General features: G+C 38.3%; 1 protein-coding gene across 5 annotated transcripts in view; it reads left to right on the top strand.

Moving 5' to 3' along the window:
• ALPK1 (alpha kinase 1) overlaps positions 1–27936 on the top strand; it is a 145848-nt gene that overhangs the window by 19237 nt on the left and 98675 nt on the right. For 4 of the 5 annotated variants that reach the window (XM_017881377.1, XM_017881375.1, XM_017881379.1 and 1 more), the window contains exon 3: positions 24708–24869. The exons of the other annotated variant lie outside the window; for it this stretch is intronic. The gene's annotated coding sequence lies outside the window, so the exon portion shown is untranslated. The remainder of the gene's footprint in view (positions 1–24707; positions 24870–27936) is intronic. 5 annotated transcript variants of the gene reach the window in all.

Genomic DNA, 27936 nt, shown 5'->3' with positions numbered 1-27936 from the left:
CCCCCCCCCCCCCCCCACTCTGCCCATTTTTAAATTGGGTTTTTTTTTGTTGTTGAGTTACAGTTGTTCTTTATATACTCTGGATATTAACTCATTGTCAGCTACATGATTTGCAAATATTTGTTCTCATTTCCTAAGTTTCCTTTTCACTCTGCTGATTGTGCCTTTGACGCCCAAAGCTTTCAATTTTGATGTAGTCTAATTTATCTATTATTTCTTTTGTTGCCTGTGCTTTCCATGTCATATAAAAAAAATCATTACCAAACCCTATTTCATGAAGCCTTCCTCCTATGTATTCCTCTAAGAGTTTTCTAGTTTTAACTCTTACATTTGGGTCTTTGATCCATTTTGAGATTAATTTTTGTAGGTGGTGTTGTAAAGTAAGGGCCCCACTTCATTCTTCTGTATGTGGATATAGTTTTCCCAATAGCATTTGTTGAAAAAAAACTATTCTTTCCCCATTGGATGGTCTTGGCACTGTTGTTGGAAATCATGTGACCCTATATATGATGATTTATTTCTGGGCTTCTTATACATCGATGGTCTATATTACTGTTTGGATTACTACAGCTTCATTGTGAGTTTTGAAATCAGGAAGTGTAAGTCTTCCAATTTTCCTTTTTTTCAAAATTGTTTTAGCTATTCAAAGTCCCTTGAGATTCTATATAAATGTTAGGATGGATTTTTCTACTTCTGGAAGAAAATGTCCATGGTTTTTGATGATTTTTTACAGAGTTACTATTACACTGTACGAACAATTTTATATTTTGCTTTGTCTTACTTAAAATTATGATATATATACCATTACAAAATAAATGTTACTTATTATTCAAACACTTCACAAACATACTTTGCAGTGACATAAAGGAAATGTACAAATCGAAGTGTAATTGAAAGGTCTGAAAATATGCCTCAAACCACAAGATGTGTGTATACTTTAGATACTATAATCACTAAAATGAGAAGAATTTGATTCAAGACATTTCAGAGTATTAGGAAGTGATATTTATACTAAGTGAGTAGAAAGGAATTAATAAACAATTGTATTAGTTTAAAAGACCTTTTTAAAGTATATACTTACACTGCTTTTGACTAACTACAACTCTGGGAATCATTTATTTACTTACCAAACATTTACTGAATTTCTATAGTTTCTGAAGTTCTGGGAACCTAGGTATAAATTAAATAGGGTCTTCACCCCAGGGGAAGGAAGTAAATGCTGAAATTTAATGAAATTTTCATGTGTCATGAACTTTTACTTGCTTATTTAATCTTTGCCTCAGTCCTATGAGGAAGTGGTGTTAACTCCGTTTAAAGTTGAGGAAATGAATATTCATTTTAGAAAAGCTGAGCTATTTATTGAAGGTGACACAGATAGTGAGTGTCAAGGCTAAGTGATTAGCCCAGGGTCATTTGTCTCCAAAGCTCATATCCTTTTCACTCCTCCAGGTTGCTTTTGTCGCTTAGGACCTAACACGGAAGACTGGAGTATATGCAACTACCATGACAGCAATGAATTCTGCCTTATTAGAGTCAAGAAAGTCTTTAGAGAAGCACCTTTATAACCTAAGACTTGAAAACTGATGAGTTTATTAGATAAAAATGGGGAGAGGAACTTTCATTCATTCATTCATTTATGTGTCCATTAACAACTTCTACAGTGTGCTAGTCACAGCATGAGACACTGAAGTGAAAAAAATGAGTGAGACACTGTGGTCATCCACAGGAGTCACAGTCTACTGGGAGACAGTTAAGTAACTGAATTATGACAAAGCATGATGTCAGAATCTGCCATAGAGTTGAAAACAGAGTCCTGGGGTCACCATTCCAGAGTACTAAGGGCAAGTTCACAGTGGCAGAAGCTACACTGATGGCAGGTAGTGCTGAATATGGCAGCTTGGACCCTCCACACCAAGTTCAGGAGTTTGGGTTTCATCCTATAGGCAACAATGTACCAGGAGTTTCTAAGTAGGAAAGTAACACAGTCAGTTCTGCTTTCTAAGAACCTATCTCCGCAGCACACGAAGCATAAAGAATGGGAACTGGGAAAGAGACAAGTGGCAGGAAGACCAGCCTGGAGGCTAGTGGTCCAAACTAAAGAGGGAGAAAGCCTGAAACAGGCAGCAAGAAGACAGACTGAGAAGTAAAGACCATATTTATGAGGTGAGGTTGGCAGCTTTGTTGCCTGTAGGGTGTGTGCTGAGGGTAAGGAAGGAGACAAGAGAACATGACCAAAGACTTTGGGGTCATGTACATGTTCAGAACCAGCATTGTTTGCAAGTTATGGACCCATGGTGCATTTAATAGATAAGGCTCTTTTGCATTATCAGTATTTCTCTTATATATTTAGTCACTCTAAAATGACTACATGACTTTTATACCAATACCATGCTGTTTTGTGACTATGGCCTTATAGTATAGTTTGAAATCAGGAAGTGTGATGTCTCCAGATTTGTTCTTTTTGCTTAGTCTTGCTTTGACTGTGCTGGCTCTTTTCTGGTTCCATATGAACTTTAGAATTATTTTTTTCTAATTCTGTGAAAAATGATGGTGGTACTTTGATGGGAATTGCATTGAATTTGTAGATTGCTTTTGGCAGTATGCTTATTTTCACAATACTGATTCTATCCATCCATGAGCATGGGATGTGTTTCCATTTGTTTGTGTCATCTATCATTTCTTTCAGCAATGTTTTGTAATTTTCCTTGTAGAGGTTTTTCACCTCCTTGGTTAAGTATATTCCTAAGTATTTTATTTTTTTGCAGCTATTTTAAAAGGGGTTGAGTTCTTGATTTGAATCTCAGCTTGGTCACTGTTGGTTTATAGCAGAGCTACTGATTTGTGTACATTAATTTTGTATCCTGAAACTTAACTTTATAGTTCTAGGAGCTTTTTGGATGAGTCCTTAGGGTTTTCTAGGTATACGATCATGTCGTCAGCTAACAGTGACAGTTTGACTTCCTCATTACCAATTTGGATGCCCTTTATTTCCTTCTCTTATCCAATTGCTCTGGCTAGGACTTCCAGTGCTATGTTGAATAGAAGTTGTGAAAGTGGGCATCCTTGTCTTGTTCCATTTCTCAGGGGGAATGCTTTCATCTTTTCCCCATTTGGTATAATGTTGACGATGGGTTTGTCATGAATGGCGTTTATTACCTTATGGTATGCCCCTTCTATGCCAATTTTGTTGAGGGCTTTAATTATAAAGAGATGCTGGATTTTGTCAAATGCTTTTTCTGCATCTATCGAGGTGATCATGTGATTTGTATTTTTAATTCTGTTTATGTGGTGTATCACATTTATTGCCTTGCAGATGTTAAACCATCCCTGCATCCCGGTATGAAACCTACCTGATCATGGTTGATTATCTTTTTTATATGCTGTTGGATTCTGTTAGCTAGTATTTTGTTCAGGATTTTTGCATCTATGTTCATCAGGAATTTTGGCCTGTAGTTTTCTTTTTTTGTTATGTCCTTTCCTGGTTTTGATATTAGGGCTATACTGACTTCATAGAATGATTTATGAAGGATTCTCTCTTTATCTTTTGGAACAGCTTCAATAGGATTGGTACCATTCGTCTTTAAATGTCTGATATAATTCAGCTGTGAATTCATCTGGTCCTGAACTTTTTTTGTTGGTAACTTTTTAGTTACCATTTCAATCTCACTTACTGTTATTGGTCTGTTCAGAGTTTCTATTTCTTCCTGGTTTATTCTAGGAGGGTTGTATATTTCCAGAAAGTTATTAATTTCCTCTAGATTTTCTAGTCCATGTGTGTAAAGGTGTTCAGTAGCCTTGAATGATCTTTTGTATTTCTGTGATATTGGTTGTAATATCACTCACTTCTTTTTTTTTTTTTTTTGAAACAGAGTCTCGCTCTGTTACCCAGGCTGGAGTGCAGTGGCGCGATTCTCCTGCCTCAGCCTCCCAAGTAGCTGGGACTACAGGCGCCTGCCACCACGTCCGGCTAATTTTTTTGTGTTTTTAGCAGACGGGGTTTCAGTGTGTTAGCCAGGATGGTCTCAATCTCCTGACCTTGTGATCCACCCGCCTTGGCCTCCCAAAGTGCCGGGACTACAGGTGTGAGCCACCACGCCCGGCCAATATCACCCTTTCTTTTCTAATTGAACTTACTTGAATCTTCTCTTTTCTTTTCTTGGTTAATCTCACTAATGGTCTATCAATTTTATTTAACTTTTCAAAGAACTAGCTTTTCATTTCATTTACCTTTTGTATTTTTTGTTTCAATTTTATTTAGTTCTGCTCTGATCTTGGTTCTTTTCTTCTGCTGGGTTTGGGTTTGGTTTGTTCTTGTTTCTCTAGCTCCTTCAAGTATGACCTTAGATTGTCTATTTGTGTTCTTTTAGACGTTTTGATGTCGGCATTTAATGCTATGAACTTTCCTCTTATCACTGCCTTTGCTGTATCCCAGAGGTTTTGTAGGTTGTGTCACTGTTATCATTTTGTTCAAATAATTTTTAAATTTCCACCTTGATTTTATTGTTGACCCAACAATCATTCAGGAGCAGGTTATTTAATTTCCATGTATTTGCATATAGCTATAATTTTAATCACTGCTATATCGAAACATCATAGGTTTTGGGACAGTGGATTAGTGAGTTTTTTCGTAAGACAAAATTCAAAAAGATTAATGGATCTTTGCTGAAATGAAATTCAAATATGAGTATTTGTCAGTTGAATAATCTGCACTGCTATTTTAATGTTCCACAAAATTTTCCATTTTTCCAGGCCATTACTAAGTCTTCTAATTTATTTAGACCTGTTCTGTTCTGTAGAGTGTCACATTTGTTTTCATTAACAAGTATAAACATACTAGTTAAAAGTGAAATTGCTTATACCTGTACTGATAAGTACCACCAGTAGAGGGCGGCAGTGAGGCACTAGAAAGAAGAACCAACTTACTGTCAGAAATTGCAGAAAACCGCCAAGATGGGGGCTGATGTGAATGACGGCAAACATTTGTTGGTGCTGGCATCCTCATTAACACCCAAATTGGCTTATTTTATGGGCCAGAAGCTTTGACATAAACATTGTCACAGAATTTTCAGATAATCTGATAAGGTACTTATAAAGCAAATTTTGTGGAAATTTCTGGTAAGACTGATGAGAATCAACCTTAAGAGATATTCTAAAAATTTTACATTATTTCAAAGAGATAAGAGTATCAGTTAAAATTAAGCATGTTGTTCTTGTCACTTCAAGAGTGTAGGCAGAGAATTTAATACTTTAGAGATGACAAAAGGCATCTTACCCTCTTTGAACACTACAGACATCCCTGAAATAAAAAGGAATATTTGGAACTCATCAACAGTAAGCAATGCATAGGCTTAATCAACAGGATAGGTTACCCGAATTTAGCTTGCATCTATCTGCTTTTATAAACATTTAACAACAACAGCAATTTTTTGAGCACCTACTATGTGCTAGGAGTAATTCAAGGTACTGAGATTATAGAAGGGAACACAACAAACTCATTTCCTGCCTTCTTGGAGTTTAAATTATAGTGAGGAAGACAGATATTAAACAAAGCTGCATAATTAATTCATTTGTTACACTGGAGAAAAACAAAAAAATAGAAATCAATCTATTACAGGGCCCCCGATCAATGAGTTTGGCCTCAAATCAAAAGGGGAAATTAAGTGAAATTGAAATAGGACTCAAGAACAACTTAAATTCTTAATACCCACTTATGCCATTTATTTCCTTTAAAAAATAAATAAAATAGATAAGGTAAAATTAACAAATTCATGGAAATAACATTACTAAAGAGTATTTGAGTAGTTGCTATACAGCAATAAAGTACTTTGTCAACTTAAAGTGTTGTTAAAATGCCCCACGGCTCCCTGAGCACCTAAACTTGATTAAAGTCTGTGTCAGTCATCAACCCAGCCACAGCCACCCCTGAGAACCTGGACTTCCTGCTGACCCCAGTCACTCTCTGCAAGGTCCCTCTGCGTCTTTGCTCTTGCTCTGCCCCACGTCTCACCACACCTGCCTGATGTGCATCTCTTCACACCGCCATCCACCCCTGCTCCTCAGACCCTACCCCTTTCACTTCCACTGGCTGGAGTTCTACCCATCTTTCAATGTCCTAGTCAGTCTTCTAAACAAAGCGTAACTTAATTGAACCTCCTTTCCCTGAAAAAAAAAACATTATTTTTTCCCTCAAAATGCTAAATTAAACTATAAATCACAATCATTCTTTGCCTATTCTTTGCTTGGAATTTAACTATATCTGAGTAGATTCAGTCTTTTATTTCAGACATATTTGTGTCTGTCATCTCTAGTAAACGCTGAGCCCTAAAGTTCTAGAACTGTGTCTAATTCATCCTCATATCGCCTTACAGATCCTGGCACATAGCAGGTATCCAGAAAATTTTGGTTAATTTGCATTATTGGAAGAAAATTGCCACAAATCTTAATCTTTAAGAATTTGGTTTTTTTGAAGAGCATGGAATTGGTAATACGCAGGCTATACATTTTGGACAACATAGAACACACAAAAAATAAATGTATGTCAAATAAAGTTGCCATTTTTTCCTTTATCCTATTTCAATGAAGATGAATATTTAGGAAATTACATAAAATTTTACTCTGTGAGAGGCTCATCTAGGAGTGATGCAATTCTTGGAAAGATTAAGTTTGTCAAGGTCTGTAATTTGCTTTTACTCTCCTAATAAGTTTTTACTCTCCTTATATAGCCTGTTATTTCATGGATATTGGCAGAAGACATGAAACTCCTGGGTCAGAAACAAAGGGTTTTAGTACCCATAGTATATCAAGCAGCATGAACATCATGCTGACATCTGCTCCTCATGTCCTCCAAGTCCCACTGGAGTAGTAGTGAGTGGGCCAATGGATGCCGTGCATGCAGTCAGTGGGTTTGTCTCTATTGCAGTCAAGGAACGCTGGGCTTAGGGAGCCGCTGCTTTTACAAAAAGCCTGCTCTTTGTCCCAGTGAGATACATGACCTCATTCCTCAAAGATGCTGCAAATTCTAATAAATTCCCAGGTAAGGAGAGGTTGGCCTGGTGGGTTTTTGTTTTTTGTTGTTGTTGTTGTTGTTTTCAAACAGGGTCTAACTCTATTGCCCTGGATGGAGTGCAGTGGCACAATCATAATTCACTGCAACTTCAAACTCTTGGATCCTCCCTCTCAGCATCCTGAGGAGCTAAGACTACAAGTATGCACCACCACTACAGGCTAATATTTTTATTTTTATTTTATAGCAATGAGAGTCTCACTGTGTGTCCAGGCTAGTTTCAAACTCATGACTTCAAATGATCCTCCTGCCTTAGCCTCCCAAAATGTTGGAATTATAGGTGTTAGCTACTGCACCAGACCTGATCTCTCATTCTTGACACACACTGCAAGAACTTGCAGAGAGTCCCAGAGCTCGTGGTAGATTGTCTGTCCCAAAACTATTCTGTGAAAGTAAGAATTTTGGTTACCCTGGAACATCAGAGGGGTTCAAAAAATATTTGTTGAAGCAAATTAGTTAATTAATGAGAAGAAGGAGAGACACTGAGTAACCAAAAAAAAAAAAAAAAAGACAAATAGAGTGAATCCCTTGAGGGAATAGTTTCAAATTTCAGACCTGATAAGGAGGAAAAATCAGAAGCATAACAAAAGCTAAGACACTGTAGACTACTTGGCTTTATAATAAAATACCTAAACACATTACTTCATGGAAAATGAATCTAGGACTCACTATACAAAGTAATCACTGATGAAGTTCAAATTACCTAAGGTAATGCACCTGTCTCCCTAAATCAGCATTACAGTAATCACAGCTCTTTATATATGTAGCCTTTTGGCATGGACCAAATTTCTTTGAAAACTTTAGACACTATTCCCATTTACCAGCCATGACTTTTTCCTCAAAATTGTAAATTGAACTACAAATCAAAGCAGATCATATGAATAAATTTGGTCAGACTTAAACACTTCCTTAGAAATGTATAGTTTAAGCAAATGAAATATTGTATCCTCTGAAGATTCCCTTGAAGGGCAGGAGTTAAGCTGAAACATTTTGTGATGGTATTAGAAATGAGGGACTTGAGGCATATTTAGGACATTCAAGTTCAAAGTCCAGACTCGTGAGTAGAGTTCACATTTACATTGATGATTGTAAATACTCCTTCTCTGGACCACAGTAGTGGTGTCTATAAAACTTAAGGGGCAATCATACAGAGTTTTGTTATCGCACATCTCAACTTTTAGCCTCCCTGCCCCCTTTTTCCTGGATGCCTTCCAGTCTTCATGAGCCACTGCTGTAGTATCACTGCTCTCCATCTGCTGCTCTCATAATTGGAGATTGATTGCCTCCAGGGTTCACAAATGTTTCAGGCAATCTTAAATAATTTGAGCTTTTAAGCAACTATGAGTTTTTCAGGCACTCCAGGGAAGGCTTTGTTTTTAAGATTTGTAATTCCCCTCTTCTCTCTGCTCCCTTCTACCGTCCCAAGGGATTTCACCCATGCTTCCCTAAGGCCCTGGGTGAGAGGCTGTGTAAGCAAGCAGTGCCTTACTCAAAGTCTCCCCTCACACTCAAACGGGTGTCTCTGGATGAGCCATCAAAGCCTTTCCTACCTCACCATGAGTGCCTGGCCTTCCTAGGGCTCTTTCCCCTTCTTTCCTCAAGTTTATGGAAACCTTTATCATCCCTTTATCTTTGAAAGTCTTCGCAGTAGAGATGATCATCATTTCTTTCACCAGTCAGTTTCTCCTTCCCCACACCCCATTTTTACATAATTTATTTTTCCCTGACTATTGAGATTGTCCATGCAAACCTCCCTGCTACAAGCCCCTTTGTTGTACACCTGATTAAATGCTGGAAGGAACAAGCCATGCCTTGTGCTAAGATTTTGTCTTTAAACTAAGGACGCTGCAACTGAGTTAGTTTCTGTTAAATGCTTGAGTTGAGAGGTCATGCAAAGCCATCGTAAATGGATCAGGTGAAGATGGTCTACAGGGAGAGATGAAGTGGACCTTGTCTGTTTCGTTTACCTCTGTAGGTACTCTTGCCCCACCTACCTAGCATGGTGCCTGACACATAGTAGGCATTCAAGTCTTTATGGAATGAATAAATCAGACTGTGGAGACAGAGAAAGAAAGAGAGGCAGCCTTCCACTAACAGCTTTCCGTTTCCTTGTTCTAATTCCACATGAGGACTATCTGCATTTCCTGTCCTCATGTCCACCAATACATTCCCCTTTATGCCAAAACTAGTTTGGGTGTCTTTAATTTCCTGATGGTCTTCTTAAAAGGCAACCTCCGAAGAAAAATATGACAGAAACTCCAACTTGAGGATGCTTTTGCAGAGCAGGCCTCAGCCCCTTTGTGTACATAAATCTAGGCATTGCTGATTGAACAGGGATTCATTTAGAGCCCATAGGGAGGACTCCAAACGAATAGAGGTCTGATCAGGAGGCACTTGCCAAGTTAAGCTCCAGGAAGAGGAGGAGCGGCTTACAGTTTCACGTTGGACTTCTGGAACGCTGCTGGACTAACGTGGTGGTGCAAGAGGCTTCTCTGCATTTCTGCCTGTATTCTCAGTCACTGTGCAGTAGATCAAGAAGGGTCACTCTTTCCTGCTCACTGAAGCAGTAGGGAGATGCCCCCTGCCCAGGGGAGTATATTTCAAAGTAAGGGGGAGAGGGTAGTTGAAAAGCCATAGGCAGTCATTCTAGGTTTGAAATATAGAAAAATAAAATATTCAGAGACAGTATGATGAATTTGTTCACAGTGCAGATTTGAAGTGAGACAGATCTGCATTCCAACACCAACTCTGCAACTTACTAACAAGCTCTGTGATCTTTAATAAACTGATACTTTTATGTTAACCAAAAAAGAGTGAATTTTTCTAACAAGTTAAGAAATATGGCACTAAAACATACACTTTTTTCACTTTACCTTTTTACCCTAAATCCCTGAGTGGTAATGTAAAAGAAGAGTGCAGTCAATATCGAACAAGAGAGTAGTTATGTAGTAATAGCCATCAGTTGTGGCATCAATCAAGAATTAGTAGTATCAACTCCCTGAATAGGAGGCACACGTGAATTCTCATATGCAATCTTCTGAAGACCTTAAAAGCAATTTGTAAATGATATGACCTGTAGATGGCGAACTTGGATAGGGGGAATGCAAAGCAATAACTACCTAAAAAAGAAAGCAGTGGTTTTTGTTTTGTTGACGAGAGGACTAAGTAAAGTCAATACATTAATAAGTTCTGTTTATGACCACAGGCCCAAAGATTCTTTGCTGACACACCAGGTTCCTTCTGTCTGTGGACAAGAGCCCACTCGCAGTCATGCCCACTGTTGCAGGACTAGACTGCATTAGCTGCTGGTAGAAAGGTTTTGGCTCTGTTCACACTGGCTGCTAGTCATTGATACAAGAGCAAGAAGTATCAAACGGGGAAGGTAAATAGCTTTCCTGGAAGTCTCTTGGGGAGTGCAGAAATGCATACGTAACACTACTTAATTATCTGACTACATCCTACATGTCCAAAGTATCCACATCTTTTGATCTAGATAAATAATTATACTCTCCCTTGCTCGCTTGTTGCCACTGTTGAGTATTTGTTCTTCACACTCCCCAAGGCAATGCTTTAGGGACCAATTACCATCCTTTATTGACATCATTTCACTGGCTGACAGAGACTTCTGGAGTGCCACACCGGGCATTCAGGACTCCTAAGAAAGCTCTTTAACACTTTTGTGTAATCTCTGTGCCTTAAGTGAGAAGTATGAATTTTTTTCCTTAAAATTCTACTTTGGAGTACTAGTTTTACCATCCCGGGTCACAATTGCATATATGTGGATTTGTGGGAAAATTAGTGTGACTTCCAAAACTGTGCCTGCTCATGCGGTGGCCTGGGATGTTTTGTTGGTTCTTTCAGCTGTGAAAGAGCCCAGCATCTCACCCAACATGATAGATTGATGACTTTGTGCTGCATTAGAAAGCAGGGTCATTACTCCCAGAGAGCCTCGCAGCTTGTGCGTCAGGTGAAGGGACATCGCTAGGCTTCCACGGTGCCTCTGCTCTGTCGTTTATCACAAGGCTGTAATCATTTTCTACACACAGATGTGTGCTTCTAGAGTCCAGAGACTGTGCAGTCTTCATCCTTTTACCCTTCACATCGTGGAGCGCTGGCACATAGTAGGTACTTACGAAAATGTTGAATGAATGAAAGAATAAATATACATGCTTGGGAAGAACAAGAAGGCAGGAAGGAGGAAAAATCAGTTTAGGGAGAAAAAGAGGAAAATAATCCAAGCACTTATGGAGAATTGTACCCATATTAGACAAACAGTCTTCCTAAACAATAGAAAAAGAGAAAAGCTGACTAGACTGTGCCCAGTCCAATCCATTTATTTTTACCAATCAAACTCTGAAGAGACTGACTTACAACTGAAATGCTAGTTCACTATTGCCAGTAAAGAACACATCTTTCCAGAAACTACAATGTTTGTCTTCACTGAGAACATTACCCCTGCCCAGACCCACGTATTTCACTTTTTTATTTCAAAACAAAGAAAGCCCTTGGCTCTCAGGATGAGGCCATTTGGCTTTGGGGTAGCTTCTAAAAGCCATAAGGTTGCAGTTAACCTAAAATATGAAAGTGTAAAAGTTATTGGAGAATTCAGAAATTATAAGATGTTATCTAAGAGTGGATTTGGATTTAAAGGCAGCCATTAGTAGAAGGCAGACTTCAGGGGATGGGAGTGAGGAACAATCAGAAATAGTCCCTGGAAGACAGTCCAAATAAGAGCAGCAATATATCACCCCATGGCATTGCTCATGAGGCTGACAATGGGGCCTCTGACATGAAATCACAGCAATGGTCAAGGACACGAAGACACGCACAAGGATGGCGGGTATACGCCTGTCATGTCTGTACATGGCAAGCACTTAATAAACACTGGTTGAATGAACAGGCTACTGTGTGACCGACCTGCTAAGGGGAAGCCACAAACTACTTCACTAAAGGCTCAGTTTATTTATTTACTTACGTATTTACTTAAGTACATATGAAAAGGAAGTGACATGCACTACTAAAATGTACAAAAATCCAATGTAAGGAAAAGTTAAATTGAAAAACGCTAAGCAGAAACCATTTAGAATAAATGAAGAAAGCAACCTGGGTCCTGGAAACCTGTGTTGAATGAATCATACAATAGAGCTTACAGAAAGTTCTCAGCCTCCAGACAACCAAGTCAAAAGAGGAACAAGCTGGTTTCATCAGTCAGTAAAGGGGTGTGTGTAAGTTCATCCGTAAGTGCAGACTTATTTTTGAAACTTAATTCTGGGAAGAATTTACTGCATGAACACTTAAGAGAAAGGAGACATTTGGCAACAGTTTTATAAAAGTACCTACATGTCATTCACAGACTAAGCTATAAAGGTAGTCACCACCATTGTAGCCTGTATATATTAATAGACAACAGGGAGGGGGGAAAAAAGAAATGGGTTAAGGTATGAACATATGCACTACCATACAAACAGGGAAATACGAATACTGGCAACGGTCCTTGTTTTTGCAACTGGTTAAAAGGCTAGAGTTATAATTTACTAAATCTAGCACTCCCAGTGATGTGAGAGGTTCCACTTTCACTTCTTCCCTTTGATTCCTGGACCCATGTGACCTGTCCTTGGGTGAAACAACACCATGTATTGGTTATAGATTCAGAGAATATACCATTTTCTCTACACCAGTATTCGTGCCTCATGTCTTCCAGCTGGCTCTAAAACGGAATATGTAATAGATTATTGCTTTGCTCTATAAGACCAGCTGCTCCAGGGTTATGGTATGACCAATGAATCCTGTGGGAAATGCCCTGTCCTACAGCATCCTTGGCCAGAGGCAGTGTTGTATGGACTAATGTGGGTGAATTAAGCTTTCGGTAAGTCCACAGACAGTATTGTTAAGAGAAGCATAGCAAGGGAGCCAAACCTACATCCAGAACAAATGTCCATTCCAGGGAGAAAAATTGCTACAAATCCATGATGAAAGAGGTTAACTATGAACAGCCAACAGGAGGTTAGCTCTTCCACCCTCATCCCTCGGGATTAGAGCTAAATGGAGGGCTCACTATGCTGGCGTTTCAAGCATTTGATAGTGGTGGTAGTCAGTTCTGCTGTGGTGAGGGGAACTTCATGTGGTTGAGTCCATGCATAATAACCTCCATCTTTGTCACCATGGCTGCTTTTTTCTTGAACTCATTGAGGAACAATAGTGAGAGTAGGGAGACAGGAAAACTGACATGTGCAGTACTGGTCTTTTGCCAGCTGATTATTGAGAGGGTGTCTTCTGTAGTGGGAGCCCTTTGGTGGACATTTACATGGGGCACAAGTATCCTGATATCATAAACGCATTCTGTGAGGTCCATACATATCCATACGTGTATCTCTACCCTAAACCTCCTTGTCATTATCCTTCAATCTTGTTCCTTTCAATTTCCTCATCATCTAACCCAACCTTTCAGCTCTGTCTTTGAATTGCACTGTGATTGTCTTTCCTTGTAGGCAAAGTATACAATTTGAGTTAACACTTAAAGTCTATTTATTGGGCAGATTTATCTTCTCACTTGTTTCTCATGGCTGACAGTGAGGAGAGCTCCAATGTTATATCAGTTTATGTATGACAGTGTATTATGCATAAACATCAGTAAATCAGCCTTGGACATTTTCTGTCCTGTCCATAGAGAAATCCCCATGACACTGTATATGTGGGTCTAAGGAGATGTGGCATCACAGCAAGACTAGTAGGAGAGTTTGAGCCACTTGCTTGTGAAACTTTCTTATGCCTTCAGCAGTTGCTTAAGTCTGATCTTGTATATGCCTCTTCAACTTGATTATGGAGAGCTGCTATGCACATCTAAATTTTCAAATAGGTCAATCAAGTCGCATCTGATTCAGATGGGCAGCTCAGGTCTCATACATAATCAGTTGATTTCCTATGTCTAGACACTCAATCTCTAACAGTACCAAATAACAACCACTAGGTGAGGTTTCTCAAGGAAAATAGATATTTGCCAAAGAGATATGACTTTACCCTCAAGTCTGGGGTCTGTACTATGATAATCTTATTCAGGAGTTCCATAGGATCAATATGGCATCCTGATTTGCCACAGTCACTCACTCTACAGTCCCAAGGGCTAAGTGACAAGAGAGGTTTATTCTTTAAACTGAACTGGCAAAAGAATGTTCTTTTGTTTGGGACCTTCCTTAAATATAAAGCCTATGGTTTATCAATAAGGAGGAAGGAAGAATACCAGTTAATTTGCCTGTGTAATACTGAAAGTCTACCAAATATTTGTGCCTCTTTCTTCCTAGAACTGGATGCAAGAAGGTACAGCAAACTGACTTTCACAATTTGAAGGGGATATCTCACTATACTCCAGATCTCTAGACCCCCAGAAACATCAGTGAGTTAGTAGATCTCTGAACTTTTATGGAATTTTTCTCTTATCCTTAGTCACATGTAAGCCTTACCAAGGCATCTTGTATTTTCGCTAATTTATGCTCAGCAGATTCATTGACTGGTTGCCATCAATTACATGGCCATGGTCGATGTCCTATGAAATGGTGAAATAATCAAGGTCCCTGAATATTAGGTTATGACACAGTACAGTCAGGGAGCCAATGTAGGAATTCTGCCACTTGCTGAGTAAGGTCTTCTCTAATTCTACATATAGGAACTTGGAAAATAAATACAGGATGAACGCTTGGACCTAGAATGAACACACTGAGATAGATTTCATCCAATATTCCATTTATCACCCAACCCTCTTAAGCTTTCCTTCTGATGGTTCGATTGTAGTGGTATTATGTGTCCCTAGGCTATAGCTCAGAGACAATTCCAATAATCCCGAAAACGTCTAACTATTTTAGTTTCTCCATTGTACATTTACCCTAGTGAATTACTACAGATCACTCTGGTGAATACTAAAAGGAAGCCTTGAGATGCAGTTTCAAAGAACTTGGCTTCAAGGGTTCCCAGCCTCCATTTGATGCAAGGGGCTTTGGGTCTATGAACCAACTCAGTTCTGGGAAGTAAGAGACTGTGAGACTGTGGTCCCTCAAGCCACACTTCTATTTGCCAGGCTTAGGATTTTCAATTATAATACATAGATGGAGTAAAACCTTAGTGTACTGCCCATATATTAAAGCTGAAGCTAAAGGTCCTTGCAGATCAAACCATTCTGATTACTGATCTGGCCCCGCATAATTATGCCCACCTTGCCTCTTGGTTTATGCCTCTCCAATATCCTTTCAATTCTAAAAAGAGCATATCATGGAGCACATTTCTACTTTCATCCCCAGATTACAAAGTATAGTTGCCATCTTGCTCTCTAGTGATGTGTGCTTTCGTACTAATATGTTTTGTAATGCCTTGGTACTAGGACTATCCCTGGAACGTAAGTAGGAGTGATACGCTATGGGGCTGAGTGAGCAGATCACCCTCACAAATCCATTCTAATATTTCTATCTCTAAGTATCTGTATATCTTCATCCACATTATACTAATTTCTAACAGCTTGATTTCCTTTAGTGTAGGCCAACACTGAGTCCAGGTACTAGCCAACCAACTGAACAAATGGTCATAACCAATCCCACCTACCAGAACTAGCACAATTACCAGAGTCTCTGGTAGATGAACCCACATTAATGTTTGACCCAAAGGAGCTATATTCCTTTCTTCTTCCTTCATTTAGCACTTAAGAATCCATTTGCACACATATTCCATTAGTTTCTGTTGACATAAGTTAGAAAAAAGAATTCTACAATTCTATTGGTGTGTAAGCCCATTCTCAGGTAGGTATAACTTGGTCAGACTCTCCTTCTGATATTTAGACACTTCTGCCACACAGCCTAAGAGAAGCATGAAGCTTCTTAATGCTTTTCTTTTCCTTTTGTTTTGTTTGTTTTGGATTTTTTTATATGTGTGTGTGTGTGTGTTTTTTTTTTTTTTTTTTTTTTTTTTTGGTAAACAGCATAAATAGGCTTTATTTTTATTTATTTTTTAACTTAACATACAGCAACACTGATATTTTGTTTGTTCTTTATTTTATAATTTTAACAAATGTATGGAACTGTGTAACAAACACACTGATCAGGATACAGAACAAATTTCCCTCTCAGCACTGCTTTAGATGCATATCACAAATTTCCTGAAGAAAAAGTTTTCCAGGCAGGGCTCAGTGGCTCACGCCTTTAATCCCAGCACTTTGGGAAGCCAAGGCGGGCGGATCACTTGAGGTCAAGAGTTCGAGACCAACCTGGCCAACATGGTGAAACCCCATTTCTACTAAAAATACAAAAATTAGCCAGGTGTGGTGGCATGCGCCTGTAGTCCTAGCTACTTGGGAGGCTGAGCCATAAGAATCGCTTGAACCTGGGAGATGGAGATTGCAGTGAGCCAAGATTTCACCACTGCACTCCAGCCTGGGTGACAGAGCGAGACTCTGTCTCAAAAACAAAAAAAAAAGAAAAGTGGTTTTCCCCATCCATACTGCCAATAAATGAAGCTTTGTTCAGGGCCATGTTAACACGGCAAGTATCTAAATAATATTGATTAGGATAGTGTATACTATGAGGATATCAAATTTTAATGTGGTTTTAAAGTTTTAAGGCAGTTTTAAAGCTTAGTTCTTATATAGGAATCTTGGCATATTAGTAGGGCATATATATCCCAGGGGATCTAAGGGAAAGTTGCAATAAGGAGGAATTTTACCTATTATTTTAAACTAGGTAACTCAAAAGCTCTTCCAATGTTGGACCCAAATCCTTGTGCTATAGGATTCTTTTGGATGTAATTATTCTGCTGGAAGCTGGATGAGAAAAAAATCCTGGGCTACTTTGTTTATGATCATTGTTGCTCATTTACAGTTACTGCTAGAGTCAGAAAGAAAGATTGGATAACAAGGGTCTTGGATTAGCTTTTGCCAACCTACCACATTCCAGGGGTTCACAGTACCTACGTTAAGATCCTTTTTGAGTCAGGGAAATGCAATCATTTGATTTTGGGGACTTACTGTGATTCTAATCATTGAGCTGTAGTCTTTTCTAAAGAACAAGATAAGCCAGATGATCAAGGTTCTTTTCATTTTGCAAAAGGTAGATATGAATGTCTTTGTGGGAGGGTGGTTGGATTCCTGTCCTCTGGTAGTATTGGATGTTCTTAGCAGGAAGCAGAAGCTGGAGCCATCTTGGGACAGAAATGAACAAACTCACTGGAATCCTGTTTGAGGAAATGTGGCAGGACAGGGACTAATATCTGTGTGAGGTGAGTTTCTGAGTACCAGCTTTGAGAGACCTGCATAATGGATATAATATTCAAGCCACAAAATCTGGAGGCCAAAATATAACTCTTTATATTTTTCAATGACAGTATAATCTCTATCTCAAAATACCATTTCATCTGAATGAGGGAAAGCTTGACCTAGTTAAATCTAAGCGATTCCAGTAATAAAGCATCTTCCTCATTAATTCTTGGCTTTCTTGGACTTCTCCTGAGGAGGACAGGTGCAGGGCTTCCACAGAGTGATCACGGTTCAACAGCTCTGATTCATCCCTTGCGTTCTTGGGATCTTTATCCAATCTGAATGGATGTGGGAAGTGCTTATTTTCTTATAGTATGTAAGTCCTCTGTCATGAATCTTTCATGGGGCTTTGCATTCTGAAAAAATAAATGAACGTAAAACCAACCAAGCAACCAATCCATGCCCTTGGCTGAAATCTACCTCTCCAAACGATTAAATCCACTTTTGTTTACTGCTATTTCCCTAGTGCCTAGAATAGTGTCTGGCACATAGTAGGCACTCAATAAATATTTGTTGACTATCTGAATGAATGAGTGAACAGAGGAATGAATCAAAGTGTAGGTTTTCACTTGCTCTTTTTAGACCTAGTGATCCCAGCAGAAAAGTAATCAAATGAGCAGCCACACACCGTGGAGATAGATAAGGAAGTACCTTGGGCAATGGAAAGTAGACTCATTAAAAGAGTGGGTAAAATGAGATTCAGACAGGTGTCACTTAGTGTTGAATCCAGGGAAGACAGACACACATAAACTACATTTGGAAATATTAATTTTCATGTTGAAAAAAAAGCTTTAACTCTAAGCAAGTTGCTCGATCTCTTTGGGTCATTTGCCTCTTTCATAAATTGAGATGACCAAAAATTAATGAATGAAATTTAGCTGAATATAATTTTCAACATCTTTATGGAAGTATAATTCACAAATCATAAAATTTAACCATTTTAAGTGTATAATTAAAGTTTTCCTCCCTCTTAAATAGCTTGAATCCATTTCTTATTAAATATGTAGTTGGCAGTGAATATTTTAGAGCAACAACAGCATCTTCTATAGTTATCTTTTTTGTTCATGGTCTTGATCAGGTATTAACAACAGTGTTATGCTGGCCTTATAAAATGAACTAGGAATGTCTTTTATATTTTTCTGTTAGCTATATAAATATCCCAGAAATTACATATTTCCAATGAATTTGGTGGAAATAGACTACAACCACATCTGAATCTGGTACCTTTCTTGGAAATAATAGACAAATTCCACTTATTCTTAACTAGAAATTGCTTTTTTCTCTCAACCCAGTTTTAAACCATGCTCGGCATTGAGAAGAATTATTGCTACGAAACGGAATGTAGGTGGGCCGACTAGTAGGTTTTGCATGTTTTGAAAGATTGGGATTGTTTGTACATCATAGTGTCTATGGTGGATTGCTACTTCTGGAAGTCTTAATCAGTAACAGGTTTTCTATTCCCTTTTCCCATTGTTGGCTGAAGAGAGGAATCCTTGTGTCTTCATTGTAGGATCTGTTCGCTGAAGGGCGCAGTGTACGTGGACTGTTTTAAACAAGCTACGCGTTTTTCTCTGAGTTGTATGCTTTTCTATTTATCTACTATAAATTATTATTTTTTTAAAAAATTATGTTTATGCATTCCCCTAACTGCCTAAGTTTTAGTTTGTCTCTCTTTTACTTATTTGAAATAAAATCACATTTTATACTTCTTTGCTTTTATTATTAAAGATTATAAAGCTATAAATTTTCATCTAAACATAGTTTTGGTTGCATGAAGTCTGGAAATGTATTGGAAAATGACGATAAGATGGTTTCTGAGTGCTATTGAAACTTCCAAGTGTTGGGCTGGGTGCAGTGGCTCAAACTTGTAAGCTCAGCACTTTGGGAGGCTGATGCAAGAGAACTGCTTGAGGTCAGGAGTTTGAGACAGCCTGGGCAATAGTAGTGAGACTCCATCTCTACAAAAAATTTAAAAAAATAAAAATGAGCCAGGGATGGTGGCATTTGCCTGTAGTCCTAGCTACTTGGGAGGCTGAAGTGGGAGGATCATTTGAGCCAGGAGTTAGAGGCCACAGTGAGCTACAATCATGCCACTCCATTCCAGCCTAAGCAACAGAGTAAGACTATGTTTTTAGAAAGAAAAAAAGGAAAGGAAAGGAAAAGAAAGAAATTTCCAAGTGGCTCAATTAAAAAATTTAATTTTGAATTAATAATTTAGAGTTTTTATGAGTTGTGGTCAAATAATATTTTCCTTTTGAGGATTTGTGAAGTATCTTAAGTCTGCTATACTGTGAATTTTCAGAAATGTTCAGTAATAAGTTTAAATATATATTTATTTTGGATAAAAGCTGAATGGTTTGCTAATAACTTTTAAACAATTTTGATTAATAAACGATTTTATGTCATTTTTCTTTTGAGAGGGAGTCTCACTCTGTCACCCAGGCTGGAGTGCAATGGCGTGATCTCGGCCCACTGAAACCTCTGCCTCCCAGGTTCAAGCGATTCTCCTGCCTCAGCTTCCCGAGTAGCTGGGATTACAGACGCACGCCACCATGCCCAGCTAATTTTTGTATTTTTAGTAGAGATGGGGTTTCGCCCTGTTGGCCAGGCCAGTCTTGAACTCCTGACCTCAGGTGATCCATCCACTTTGGCCTCCCCAAGTGCTAGGATTCAGGTGTGAGCCACTGTGTCCGGCCGTCATTTTAATTTTTAAGTATGTTCATACTCAAATGTTTTTTCCCCTAGGAAAACTGTTTTTGAGTAAAATATTTTGAATAATTTTAAATCTACCCAACTCTATACCTTTTTTCTACCTTGTTTAAATTAGAAAGTGATGCTAAACAGACAACCAGAAAAAATATATATAAGGAATAAGAGGAAAAGCCTACAGAAAAGATGCTTAATAAATTTCAAAGTGGTGCAGTCATAGAAAAATGTATACCTATTGGGAAAGGTATTTGCTAGTGTCTGGATGGCTGCAAATAAAATCATAAGGTCTTTCAGAGTATATTTTACCATGGAAGTGAGTGGAATGTAAGAACAAGCAGAGAGTTACATTAACTATAAATAAATTTCAGCCTGAATATAGATATTGCCAGAATTAAAGGAAGATGGCATGACAACTCGTAGCAAAGTTTTCATTTAATTTCTGAAAATGCCAAAGTGGTTCACAGGAACAGAGATACAATTATAACTGGTCATCTACCTCATGGTCACCTCAGGAGAGCAGGCAAAAACTACCTGCTATGTAGTGGGCAAACCTACTGAACCCCAAACTCAGAGTTCCTTCCGCCGTGCTGTAAAGCTTCTTTAGCATATGCTTGTGAAGAAAATGGCTACTTTAAATAAGAAGCACTACTGAGAAATGTTCTTTACTCTGCATGTATCTTCAAAAATATTTGAAATTACCCACAATGAGAGACACAGGTGTGTCCAGAGCTCTTCAGTCAAGGGTAAAGAAGATGGACCAAATAATGAAGGGTATGGGTTAGATAGCTTGCACAAGGTTATCCAAATGAGGGACAACCCTGGATCTGAACACAAATCCTGGCTCTGAGTTTCCTGGGAGTAAAAGCAAAAAAGGATAATATGATGAGGTTCAGATGTCCATAATCAAATAAGAAGAAATATATTTCTTTGGCATGAAAATCAAAGTGTCTCTTGCTTTGAAATTATAGGACAATTTACTAATTGGGGCTTTAAGTAAAATAACATTAGATAGTGTAACAGACATCTTCAATAGCAATTTTTACACAATAATTATTTTCAAAATTACAAATAATTTGTAAACCAATTATTTGTTTATAAATTTGTTAACTACAAGAGAAGAAAAACAAAATCAGTCTTCTTTATAATATAGCACTTTTCTTTTAAAAAATAATTTAAGCATTATTAAGGGAATGTCATCACTAGAATATGGACTTCACTAATTTTCCTTTGTTTTAACTAAAATAACTTTTCTGCAATGTTGTATAATTTTAGTTTGCCATACTTTGTTGAAATTGGATCACCGCATCATCTATTGGTGGCTCCGTTGGATATAGCCAGCTGAGTCGTCTTTGTCTATGGAAAAGTGAGCTACCTAGAAATTATGCATCTAAATGTTTAATGTTGCCCTGCAAAGCTGTGACATCGCTGAGTCTCTTTCTCTTGATTATCCAGGATCAGATTCCCTAGACAGAAGGTATGGTTAGCACTTGATCCTAATCAAAGAACCAAAAATACTTGGATATAGTTCATTTTAATCTTAGTTGAAAAGATTGTGGATAGATACTTAGGAAAAAGTGAAATCAGCATAATATCGTCTCTTCAAGTGCAGTCCAGCTTTCAGAATGGTAACTTGGATTTCGGCCTCCTTGTAATTCTCCTTGATGAAAACAGAAGGATTTCACAGCACAGAAAGCAGAGGTTTATGAGTCTGGGTATGGACAGACACACAAGAGAACTCTGTTCATCGTCTTCAAAGTGATGCAGCGATGGCAAGACTGCTGCTGTGGCCACATGTAATATAGCCTGTAGCTCTTTAAAGAGGATTAGCTTTAGCGCGCTGGGAGCATTCAACGCTGGATTTCATGTAGAGCAGAATATGCTAATGAAATGTAAATGTCTACGGCAAACATTGCGTAATATAGAAAACCTTCAAAACTGAGCTTTGTCTCTTGCACGGTGGGAAACCAAACTTTATCATATCAGAAAAAAGTAAAAAAGAAATAACTTTATACTTTTCTGTCCTATGTATCTGCTTCTAAAAAAAAGTGAAGTTAAATGCACACACATACATATTTATACTTAAATTTCAATGTTAGTAGAAAACTAATTTCAGTCATTCAAAATATCTTACTAGATCTATGCCCTGGGGTGGATGTAAAATAATTTATCTTTGAAGAAAAAAAATACACATAATATGGATTTTCTTAAACAAACACTATTATTAAGATTACAAAGGGCTTACAGAATAGATTCCCCCCAACCCTTTTCACCTTAAAATTTCTTATTTGTGATTTCCACTTTGTGCCTGCGCAATGTCCTTCTGCTCAATGTTGGGAAATGCTACATCTTCATAATTTTCCACATAGTGCTTTTACTACTTCATAGGAAGTCGGTATGAGATTTGATCAGTTTCTTAAAACTGCACATGCACTTAGTTAAGATATCAAAGTTGTTTTCATTTTAGTATTAGAATTTCAGAACACATTTGGTATTAGGAAAGTTAATTCACTATAAAATGTGTGATTTGCAATCCATGTAACGATGTGTGGCATCTTTGAATTCACGCACGTGGTTCCCAAAGATTGAAAGCCTAAAGATTTTATCTCAATTGCTGGGAAATAAAGATCCCAGCAAACACATGGAACTGGGTGCTTAGTTACTAGCATTTCACTACTCTCAACCAAGTAGCTTAGGTTCTCTTGGTTTTTGTTGGTCGGTGGTGTGTGTGTCTGTGTGCGTGTGTGTTTTATATCTCAGTTTTGAAGGGTTTGTCTCTGTAGACATAGAGGGATGGTAATACATATTCATGAAAGCGTGTTCTTTCCAGTCCCTGTGAACGCTGACAAAGCCTTAGCTGTTTCACACAGCAAGCTGACTGGGATTGTGTGTGGGGGCTGCACGGCCAGATTAGTGCAAACAGCAAGCCCACTCTGCTGCTTGTTAGGCCTTGCCTTCCTGACAATTTCCCCAATTGTCGCTTGTGACAAGGCTGTCATTAGGTGATGGCTTCTTTTGGCCATTTTCAGATAAAGATAATTTCCTTAACTTCCATTTTATTTGACAACAAGCAGTTTGGGAGAGAAAGGAAGTGCTTCACTAGTACATAGATTAGGGTTTTGTCACTTCAAAGGCATCTTTGATCTAAAAATATGTGCTGTACCAAATTCATTATGTCTTTTTTTAAAGAGCTTTTAAATTTATTGATCTTCTCCTCAATTATTCTCCTTTTACGTCCAATAATGATGTGTGAGATGGTAGTGTTGGTCAAAGCCTAAGGAGGAGTGTGGGGTGAATGCAGCCAACTGGTCACTTCTGAGGTCATTACAAGAACGAAACAACAGGTGCTTTTGTTTAGTGTTGATTCTTTTCTGAATCCCTGTGGGGACAAAGGCTTCTCTTCTATTTATTGCTCAACATAATGATATTGGTGCCAAGAGAATAAGACAAAATTATGTTTGTTATTACAGCGTAATGAAGTCACAGCTTGTACAAAAATTATGCCTATAGTTGCTTTCACCCTCACCTTTGAGGCCACAGGTTTCTCCAGCCAGCATGGGAGTTCTGTGGAGAAAGAGCAAGAGACTTCTTTATTGACCAACAATTTGACTTCCTCTAGAAGCAAGCTTACATTGTGCTGAAACTCAGCTTGCCAAAGTTCTTAGAATTGGATCATTTAAAAAATCATACAGAGAAGAAGAGAATAAGAATTCCTATGTGAAAATGTACTTTAAAAACAGCACTATGAGCATTTATGGCTTAGACAGTAGGCCACTTGTTTAGAAGGTCCATTTGTCTTCCTTTTGTTGTTGTTACTGTTGTACACAATGGTTGTGTGGAATTACTATGTTTTAAACAACACCTAGGACAAAGGGGTGTACAGTTTATATCCAAACTATCATGATAAGCCATTGTCTCCTAAAACTTCACATATAATAACCAATTTAGGACAGAACAAGCTACTCATTTCCACTCCTGCAATTAGGAAAAGGAGGTGAAAATAAACACCTTAATTTCATTGTTTTGGTCTAAATGTTATGTTACTGGCCTCTTTATAGTCTACTTTATAATTTAGAATGATCTAGATGCTTTTGATATTTACTAAGTTCATTTTAGCAAAGAATTTCAAAATCTTATACATTGAAGAAAATATGTAATTTTAAAGCATGACCTCAGGCTCCTAAAAGCAATGACAATTGCTTCTTTTGAAAAATCACTTTTTTGAATTTTCAGAAGCTAGTATAACACAATGCCTTTCATTTTGCCAAACTAGTTTAGAGGTCTGGGACTCTAACCGCGGGCCTTCAATCCACAGTAAACTGTAGATAAAAACAGCCCTCACAGCAATATCAGAGCATTTTCTGTATGTCATATTCTTTTATCCTTACTAAGAGGTAAATACAATTGTTAGCTCAGTTTTACAGATGAGAAAGTGAGACACAAAAGTGTTAAGTAACTTGCCCATTCTCTCACATTGCAGTAAATGTTAGAGCTAGAATTCAGACTTGGGTACTTTAGATCCAAAGCCTCTGCTCTTATTACTGGGGCCCAGAATACATGGGACCTGGAATACCTACATACGCCTTTCCTGATTCCTCCTGTTACAGAATAAGTAAATGTTAGTTCTCTTCTCCACTTCCATCCTTTCAGCTCCCCGGTCCTGGTCTCCTGCCCTACACACTCCAAGCAAGTGGGCCAAGAGATTGCAGCAAAGGAGAGGTGCCAGAGAGGAATCTTATCTTCTGTCCTGGTTTCTCCGGCTTTCCTCCTGCCTGCAAATTGAACACAGGGGGACTGACATCCTGAGACCTGGTAAATTCAGACAGTGGGGTTCATGGTTCATCGTATCCTTTGAAGGATTCCTCCACCCCTTCATTCAAGATATCTGATGTGATTTCTCTTGACTTTATTTTATTTTAACTAGAAAACCCTGATTTTGATTATTTTTTAATTTTTGGTGAAATCAGTACATGCAATTTTGAAGAAAGAAAGAAGTAGACTTTGAAAGAGAATGTTTTGGAGACAGATCTCTGTGTCATCTTAGAGTTCACCTGCTTTGTGACTCATGAATGCACTACAGAAACTGGCAGACAGCAACACCCTCAGCCTGCCTCGGAAGAGACAAAAGTAAATACCCGTCTCAAAGAGATTGCACTGAAATATGATATCAGCTGCAAGAGAGGGCCATCTCCTCCGGTCAAATGAGAAAAATCATATTATCCTCACTGTGGTATACAAATAGCTTGTAAGCCACATTTTCCATTTGAATGATAACAATAAAGTGCTAACCTCGCTGCTGCAGGCCAGCCTGATCCCATCTCCAAACACAAACACTTCTGCCTGGGTTTTGGCTGGGGGCTGTGCTGTGGCCTCCCAACCCCCACTGCTTTCCCCTTCTCCCCCCACCCCGTTAATTGGCTGAGACCACCAGAATTTGGAGGACACAGATGTCACTGATAGTTTTCCTAGGGAGCACATTCATGCCCATCTGTTGCAGCCTAGAAGGCTGTTCATATATCCACAAGGCCTTCATTTAATTCTTGTCAGAAAGTAATGTAAATCCAGTTTACCTCAGAGGTCGCAGGCGAGATTTATGCCAATGAGCCCCCTGCAATTTACACACACTGTAGTTGTATAGGATGAAAAGAAAGCCTTTCATGTTGGTGCATATTAACAAGAAAGCCTGCCTTCCGAGAGAGGCTTTTTGATTGAGGTTTCTCCTGATTTTAATACAGCCGATGCCAGTTGGTATACCCAGCTTTAGAAAAGAGGGAAAAAAATCTAATCTTTAAACTGAAGTTTCTTCTTTTATAAGATGTAAAAGAGAAAGAGTGAAATCCTAGCAAGTGGCACTGCCATGTCTTTAATTATCTGTTACTAGACAAAACTCCCTCGCACTTGGAGAAGACAGAGTGTGACAGGAGAGCACGTTCCAGCCTGAATTGCTGCGAGTGGAAGTCTAGGGAGAGCTCAGTTGTAAGCAATTATCTTTCCAATGTGAAAATAGTGGGACTGACCAGTTGAATTAGACTTCTGACTTTTTGGCTGTCTCTTTCTAGGATAGTTAGAGAAAAGTATGGCGTTTGATTAACTTGATTTGGACCAGGCTAGGTAGAAATTGATTCATCAGTAAATTGGAAGATGACATATGTGATATATACATAGAAAATAATTCATAGAATTATCTTATTGGCAGTCTAAGAGCATTAAAAAGGACTTGGGTTACATCTTGCAATGTATTGATACATTTTGAAATATTCAAGACTGCGTCAGCAGGCTGGAAGGCAAAGGGTTTTAAAAGCACTCATGGGGTCAAAGTCTTCTGGAAATTCTGAATACACACCTTATTTAGTATGTGACCTTGGGAAAGTTACTTAACCTCCATGACCCTCAACTTTTTCATCTCTAAAGTGGGGATCATAAAGCCAATATCATAAGGTTTTGTGTCTGAGGTGCACAGCATAGCACCTAAAGTACAGAAAGTATTTAACCAATAGCAATTTTCCCTCTCCATCTTGTCTTTTGGTGGTACCTGTGACAGCAAATTACGGATTTAAAATGTTAGTTAATTTAGTTCAAAACCTCTAAGCATTCAACCCACCAGACTACTTTTTCATATTTAAAAAATGTTTAAAGATCAATGAAATCAGAGATTTTCTTTCCCACAGTTTGGAATTTTTGTTGTCAGTTGTTTAATTTTTTAATTCTGTAGAAAGTAGAATAATAGAAGTGTGTTGGTTTCTGTAAAAGCAGGCATGGCCGCCATGCTCATTCACAGTTGTCGCCTCTGATTTCCCAAGACGGTGTTAATAGGGGCGTGCTTCTCGTTTTTCTAGACAGTGCTCATTTACCCATACTAATGGCTTTGAAATACATGGTATGATTATTTTTGCACCACATTTAATTTTGTGTTTGTATTTTGATTAAGATAACATTAAAGTTCGGCTGTGATTTCTAATACATGCTAACAGGACAATGAGGTACAGTAACCTAGAAGTATTACATGATATGGATGTAGGTGGAATGGGGCCCTGTTTAAAAATACATGTGTTGTTGGCAACACATTAAGCAGGTACTCCAAATATGCATAATCTGGACTTAATTACAGAATTGGAAAAAGCAGTAGCTTCATTTTGCAGAGTAGTGGTCATATTAGGGAGGCTAAAGCCCAATTTTGTTGGTCATCTTAACCAGGGAAGAGGAGATTTCAAATAATTTCAGAACAGGCTCTTGCTGCCTCTCAAAATTCATCAAGACCATTCCTTTTTGTTGGGGTCCTCAAAACAGAATTCTTAAATTTTTTTATTATTAAAAATTTCAAATATGTTGTTACAAAAGTAGAGGAGGCAATGTAAAAACTTCATGTACTCTTATGTAGCTTCAACATTTAGCAGTCCATAGCCAATCTTGACTAATTTACATTTTTAATTTTGCCCCACCTCCATGCCTCAAATTCTTTTGAAACAAATCTCAGACTTCATATAATTTCATTTCTAAATATTTCAGAATGTATCCCTAAACAATATGAATTCTTGGAGTTTCACTCTTGTTGACCAGGCTGGAGTGCAATGGTGCAATCTCGGCTCACTGCAACCTTTGTCTCCCAGGTTCAAGCAATTTTCCTGTCTCAGCCTCCTGAGTACCTGGGATTACAGGCATGCTCCGCCATGCCCGGCTAATTTTGTATTTTTAATGGAGATGGGGTTTCTCCATGTTGGTCAGGCTGGTCTCGAACTCCAGACCTCAGGTGATCCACCCATCTGGGCTTCCCAAAGTGCTGGGATTACAGGTGTGAGCCACCACGCCCAGCCAATATGAACTCTTTTTAAATATAACCACACTACTTTTATCTCACCTTAAAAATTAACACTAATTCCTT

This window comes from Rhinopithecus bieti, unplaced genomic scaffold, assembly GCF_001698545.2.
Source record: "Rhinopithecus bieti isolate Rb0 unplaced genomic scaffold, ASM169854v2 scaffold_12077, whole genome shotgun sequence".
NCBI classification, from domain to species: Eukaryota; Metazoa; Chordata; class Mammalia; order Primates; family Cercopithecidae; genus Rhinopithecus; species Rhinopithecus bieti.
The sequence above is the reverse complement of the archived record's forward strand: the minus strand, read 5'-3'. Positions and strand labels throughout refer to the sequence as shown.